Source organism: Lonchura striata, chromosome 1A, assembly GCF_050655825.1.
Source record: "Lonchura striata isolate lonStrDom1 chromosome 1A, ASM5065582v1, whole genome shotgun sequence".
Taxonomy (NCBI): Eukaryota; Metazoa; Chordata; class Aves; order Passeriformes; family Estrildidae; genus Lonchura; species Lonchura striata.
The window spans coordinates 1,774,932-1,780,885 of record NC_140741.1 but is presented as its reverse complement, the minus strand read 5'-3'; the positions used below and the strand labels follow the sequence as shown (position 1 = coordinate 1,780,885).

Sequence of the window (5,954 nt, the reverse complement as noted above, 5' to 3'; positions counted from 1 at the left end):
AGCATCCACACAGAACACGGGGCGGGCGCGGAGCCGCCGCCATTTACGGGCGGGGGGCGGGGCCGGGGGCGGGGCCAGCACAGGTGCGCGCACAGGTGCGCGGGGCCCCAGCGCGCCTGCGCGGGGCGGGGCCGCGGGTATTTAAACCGCGGGGCGAGCGCGGCGGAGCCATTTGGTGCTGGGCGCTCGGAGCGGGAGGTTACGACCGGTCGGGCTCCATATCTCTGTTTCTTTTGCTTTTCTTGCGCGTTTCTTTTCTTTTGTATTTCTTTTTCTCTGTACCTCTCCTATCTACCCTCCTTTCCTCCCCTCCCCCACCCCCTACACCCTCCCCCCCCCCAAACCCCCCCCCCTCCCTCTCCCCCCTAGCCCTCCCCTCCCTCCCTCCCGGGCGGGCCCCCCTACACCCCTTTCCTTGTCCTCCCTCTCTATTCCCCTACTCACCCCTACACTATCCTGTCCCTCCATCGTGTCCCTGTTCCTTCCCTCCCCAGCCGGGCTCCCCCGTGCCCCCTCCCCCTGCTCCCCCCCACGCGCTCCCGGTTCCTCCTGCCGCCTTTCCGTGATGCCTTTCCCCCTCCACACATTCCGCCTCCTTCCCCAAAGCTGCCTTCAATATTTCTTTTCCTTCACCCGGCTCTCCCCCCAGGCCCCTCCCCAGCTGCCCTGCACACCCCGACCTCTCCCCACCGGCCCCCTGTCCTCGTCCCCTTCCCCTCGACTGCCGCTCTGCTCCCCTGTTCTCGTTCCCCATTCCCCTTTTCCTTCTTTCCTCGCAGCCGCGGGGCTCGGGGCGCCGCAGAATAAAGCCCAGAGGGCCGGAGCCGGCGCCCCCCGCCCTCGCTGGGGTCCCCACACGGGGCCGGAGCCGCTCTGCGGGTCCCCCCATTGCAGTCTAATACACGGCCCGACACTGCCGGGGTGCGGCTTTCCCGACATCACACTGGGGGTCGGGCTGGGGGTCGGGAGGGGGTCCTGGGGGGAGGAGGGTGGGGGGGTTAGGAAGGGCCCCCTCCGGAGGAGGGGGTCCCGGGGGGGGGGGGGGCCAGGGTGGGCCCCCTCCGGAGGAGGGGGTCCGGGGGAGGGGGGCGGGGTGGAGGGGGGCCTTCCCCCCTCCAGCCCCGCCCCCTCTCCGGGACCCCCTTCTCCGGACCGGGACCCGGGGGGAGGAGTGGGGGGGGGTGGGGGGTGGGAGGGGGGGTGCGGGGGGGGTGGGTGGGGTGGGGGGCGGTGGGGGGGGTGGGTGGGGTGGGGGGCGGTGGGGGGGGGGGGTGGGGCGCTGGAGGGGACCGCCGGTCGTGTGTTTTTTTATTTCTGTTCACGGCGCAGAGTGACGTGACCCCCTCTGCTACACCCCCCCCCCCGCCCCCCCCACCCCACCCCCCCTCCCACCCCCCCCGCCCCACCCCCCCTCCCACCCCACCCCCCCCCACCCCCCCTCCCACCCCACTCCTCCCCCCGGGTCCCGGTCCGGAGAAGGGGGTCCCGGAGAGGGGGCGGGGCTGGAGGGGGGAAGGCCCCCCCTCCACCCCGCCCCCCTCCCCCGGACCCCCTCCTCCGGAGGGGGCCCACCCTGGCCCCCCCCCCCCCCCCGGGACCCCCTCCTCCGGAGGGGGCCCTTCCTAACCCCCCCACCCTCCTCCCCCCAGGACCCCCTCCCGACCCCCAGCCCGACCCCCAGTGTGATGTCGGGAAAGCCGCACCCCGGCAGTGTCGGGCCGTGTATTAGACTGCAATGGGGGGACCCGCAGAGCGGCTCCGGCCCCGTGTGGGGACCCCAGCGAGGGCGGGGGGCGCCGGCTCCGGCCCTCTGGGCTTTATTCTGCGGCGCCCCGAGCCCCGCGGCTGCGAGGAAAGAAGGAAAAGGGGAATGGGGAACGAGAACAGGGGAGCAGAGCGGAGCATGCGGGAAGGTGGGGAGGGAGGTCGGGCTGCGAGGAAAGCGGGCGGGGAAGGGAAAGACCGGCAGGGGGAAAGAGGGACGGGACAGAGGAGGGAAGAGAGAGGGAATGGAACGGAGCAGCGGGGCAGGGACAGGTGAGGGACGAGTGGGGGGGTCGCATTTGGGGGAGGAGGGAGAGTGGGTTTAGGGGAGAAAAAACAGAAATATGGAGAGAAGGAAGGAAGGGTAGATGGTGGGACGGGAGGGGAGGCCGAAATGGGACGAGAAGGAAAAGGAGGAAGACAAAGAAGGGGAATAGGAGCAGAAGGAAGGAAGAGTAGAAGGGGGCACAAAAGGGGAGCGAAAGCAGTCGGCTTTGGGGAGGAGAGGAAAACGGGGGAAAGGCAGGAAAAGAAGGGGAATGGGAGCAGGAGGAAGGAAGAGTAAAGGGGGGGAAGGAGAGAAGGGCGAAGCTGCGGAGCCCGCACAGAACCCACCACCCTCACTGCGCTCCGAGTGAGCAAATGGCGGCTGCAGCGATTCCCGGCACTTAAATAAGCTCGGCCCCACCCCACGCAGGTGCCCCGCGGTCCCGCGCACCTGAGCCAGCGCCGGCCCCGCCCCTGAGGCTCCGGCCCGCCCGGGATGGAGGCGGGGCCATCGCTCCCGGCCCGCCGGGATGGGCCCGGGGCTGCCGCTTCGGCTCCCGGCGGTGCCGCCTCTGCCCCGGCGGGCGGGTCGGGGTCTCTCTCGGGCCGGAGCACCGGGGCGGCGCCGGGGCCGAGCCGGCGGCGGCGGCGATTTCCCGGGGCTGACCGAGACCGGCCGGGGCGCGGGGACCCCCGTGCCGCCCCAGCACCCCCAAACCCCGCCGCTCCCCGCCGTGCCAGGGAATTTTCTTTTTCCCGGTGCAGGCCGAGACATTTCTGTGAGAAAACTCAAAAGTCAGGGGTACGGGGTCTGAGGGGAGAGAAGAGATTCTGGTATAAATCCAAAACGCGTTGTGAAAAACAACATGGAAGAGCTCATTTGCTCTCCCAGCCCGGTTTCTGTGTGACCGTCTGTGATTCCAGCTGCTCCGCTGGCACTGGCAGCCTGCGGGGCTCGAAGGACTTGCCAGGTGCCCAGCACGACAGAAAAGAACGGGAGAACTCCCCGGCTCTGGCAGCGGAGCCTCTCGGCAGTGTCCCGAAAGCCCCGCAGTGCCAGCATCTCTGCATGGAAGCTGAGGGGCTCCAGCGCAGCCCCTCTGCAGCGTTCCTCTGCAGCTGGCACTGCCCAGCGCCCCTGACCAGGGTTTGGGGTCCCTGCACAGCCCCCGGCGCAGCCCCCTGGCTTCTTCCAGCTCCCTTCAGCCAGGATGATTTTCTCGGGGGTAGGAGCACCCAAAGCCAGCGGAACTGGCCTCAGCCACTTTCCGTGGGATCTCTCCTCTTCCTTCCTCACCAAATTCCCACTGTCAAAACCCAGCTTGAGGCACAGATCCCCATCCCCTCAATCTCTCCAAGGAATTGGGCTCGGATTTCCCAATCCAGCAGGGCAGAAATGCTCTTGTCCTTACCGTGCATCCTAATTGCAGTAATGGCTTAAGAAATAATTGAAAGAAATTAAAGGAATGAAGAGAAATTAAATAAGAGCTGCCAGCTCCAACTAAGGGATGCTCAAACCCCTTACCAACAATTCGCTTTAATTAACCGACTCAAACAAAGTAATCAACACCACATTGATACAGTAGGATTCTTTTTAATCGAGTTATAGATAAATATTGCAGAATGTAAAAACCTTTGTAAATCCAGAAACTCTTTCAAGAGATAGACAGGGCACAGCTGCAGAGAGTCTTGGGGAGTTCAGGGGAAAAACCCCAAAGTTTTCAGTGTTTAGCATCTCCCACCCTGTCGTCACTGACAGCAAACACGGCTTCAGCCTCGGGAAAACACGGAGAGTCAGGGATTTTACAGATCCTGGTCTCACCTCAGCCTCTCAGCAGGTACAGTCTGCAGGGAGAGGGAAGAAAAAGGGTCAGAATGGACAGCCTACTTCCAGAAAATCATCACCATTCATAAAGCACTAAGCAGAGCTGTAAGAACTTCCCCAAAGGTTCATTTCCCTGCGGACTGAGGGCTCTCAGTTGAAGCACGGGCTGGACCTGCCACGGACAGACTCCAGGAACCCCAGAAGTAAAAGCCACTGGGCCAATTCCAGAAAACATTCCAAAATCAGGCTCCTAGGATGTGACCATCTCCTCTCTCACCTGGAGGTGGAAGCACAAGGAATGATCTTCCCTCCTGTGGGTTTTCTGGGATCTGCAGTGAACCGCAGGGGGAAGAAAACAAAGCCTGAATATTTCGCACGACTGGAACAGAAAAGTGGGGAAAAGGGAGGCAGGGGCACTGCTGGGGTGATAACTGGGATCCAGCCTCTCCACACCAATGGAAGCAGAGACTGAGTGACAGAGCCTTTGGGACCACTTTGCTGGGATTCATAGGAAAACGGGTGAGTTTTATTTTGGCAATAAAGCCAAGCTGCTTCTCACCTCATCAGCCGGGTACAGCAGCAGCACCCGCAGGAACCTGGCCAGGTGGCTCTGCCTGGCAGAGGGCTCCCCACTTCCTGGGAATTGTGTGCTACAGGGCTGTGCCACTGGCCATTAAAACAGTTCCCACCTGGCCCTTCACAAAGGCAAGGTGCTTTTTCCATACAGCAAATGGTTTTTGAATTAAGAAGGTAACACTATACTCAACTGGAGAAGAAAAAAGTGAGAGCTGTAAAATTTTCCCACGCCAGGCAAAAAAGAAAGCCAAATCAAACCAAAACGAAAAGTAGCATAACAATGAAAAAAACCCCAAAACATATCAAGCATATTTCAAGAGAGTTTAAATCTGAATGAAGTGATTTACTTAGAGGCTTGAAAATCTGCCATGCTGCAAAAATCTAACTGCTGCAATAAAAGCCTTTTCTTACATCACATTTTAGCCCTGAATTTGCAAAAACCCCTGCCAAACTAACAATTCACCACATACAGTTCTCGAGTCATTCCTGTCCTTGAGCACGAGTCAAGCTAAAGTTATGGAGACAAGAAAAACATAAGTGACTCAATGCTGCTCCTTTGGAAATTACAGAATCAGAGGGAGGGTTTTCCTTAGCTTAGGAAAAATGCACAGCCAGTTCAGCAGATACTGAATAGCAGGGAAGTCAGGAGATACGTGCTTTGCTGTCAGAGACAAACATATAAATAAATATTTACATTAAGCCAGAGGTCTACAGATGGTCTGATCAGAAGTCTTGATGCAGAAAACCAGCCCTGGGGTATCCTCTTAAGGGACACAGGAGGAACTCCTTGGCTGGGACACAGCCTCGCTCAGCGCTGCTCCCATGGCTCTCGGCTCTTTGCCAGTGCTTGCAGTGTCCCCGCAGATCCCAGAGGATGGCAGGGCCAAGGCTCCCGTTCGCTCCTCCGGCACTCAGCGAGTGTTTCCTGCCACGCCCCCTGTGCAGAGCAGCCACGCGCGGCTCGCCGGTGCTCAGCCCTGCCTCCAGGGCTTTGAATGGCACATCCACCTGCAAAATAGGCAGGGAGAGCTTCTGGCTCACACGCGGGATTTGACAACACAAAGAGCACGCGTGGGTGTCAGAAAGGGCTCAAATCTCATCTCACACCACCGAGAGGGGGAATGGAACGGAGCAGCGGGGCAGGGACAGGACAGGACAGGAAGGAGCCGGGTTTGGGGGGGACACGGAAACGGGGGAAAGAGAGGTAACTGAACACGGGCAGGAGCATGGAGCGGGAGAGAGAGGGACAGGAGGGGATCCTCCCGGCGCCCCGGCTCCGCCCCGGCTCAGCCCCGCCCGGGCTGCTGCGCTCGGCAGAGCTCGGCTCCGTTCGGCTGGACTCGCCTCCTCGGCCAGCTTCGGCTACTTTCGGCCACGCTCGGCTATTTCCGGCCGCATTCGCCTCCATTCGCCTCTTCGGCAAAGCTCGGCTCGCCTCGGCTGAACTCGGCAAAGCTCGGCTTTGCTCGCCTCCTCGGCCCCTTTCGGCCGCTTTCGCCCACGCTCGCCTAGTCCCGCCCGC

The 5,954-nt window shown here is 61.6% G+C and overlaps 1 long non-coding RNA gene across 1 annotated transcript; it reads right to left on the bottom strand.

Annotated features, from left to right (window-relative positions):
• Nucleotides 1–3,608: 3,608 nt before the first annotated feature.
• LOC144246593 (uncharacterized) lies at nucleotides 3,609–5,752 on the bottom strand. Its single transcript, XR_014951985.1, has 2 exons — nucleotides 5,127–5,752; nucleotides 3,609–3,876 (listed from the first exon to the last, which is right to left on the bottom strand). It is a non-coding gene; the product is annotated as an uncharacterized LOC144246593 (long non-coding RNA).
• Nucleotides 5,753–5,954: the final 202 nt, after the last annotated feature.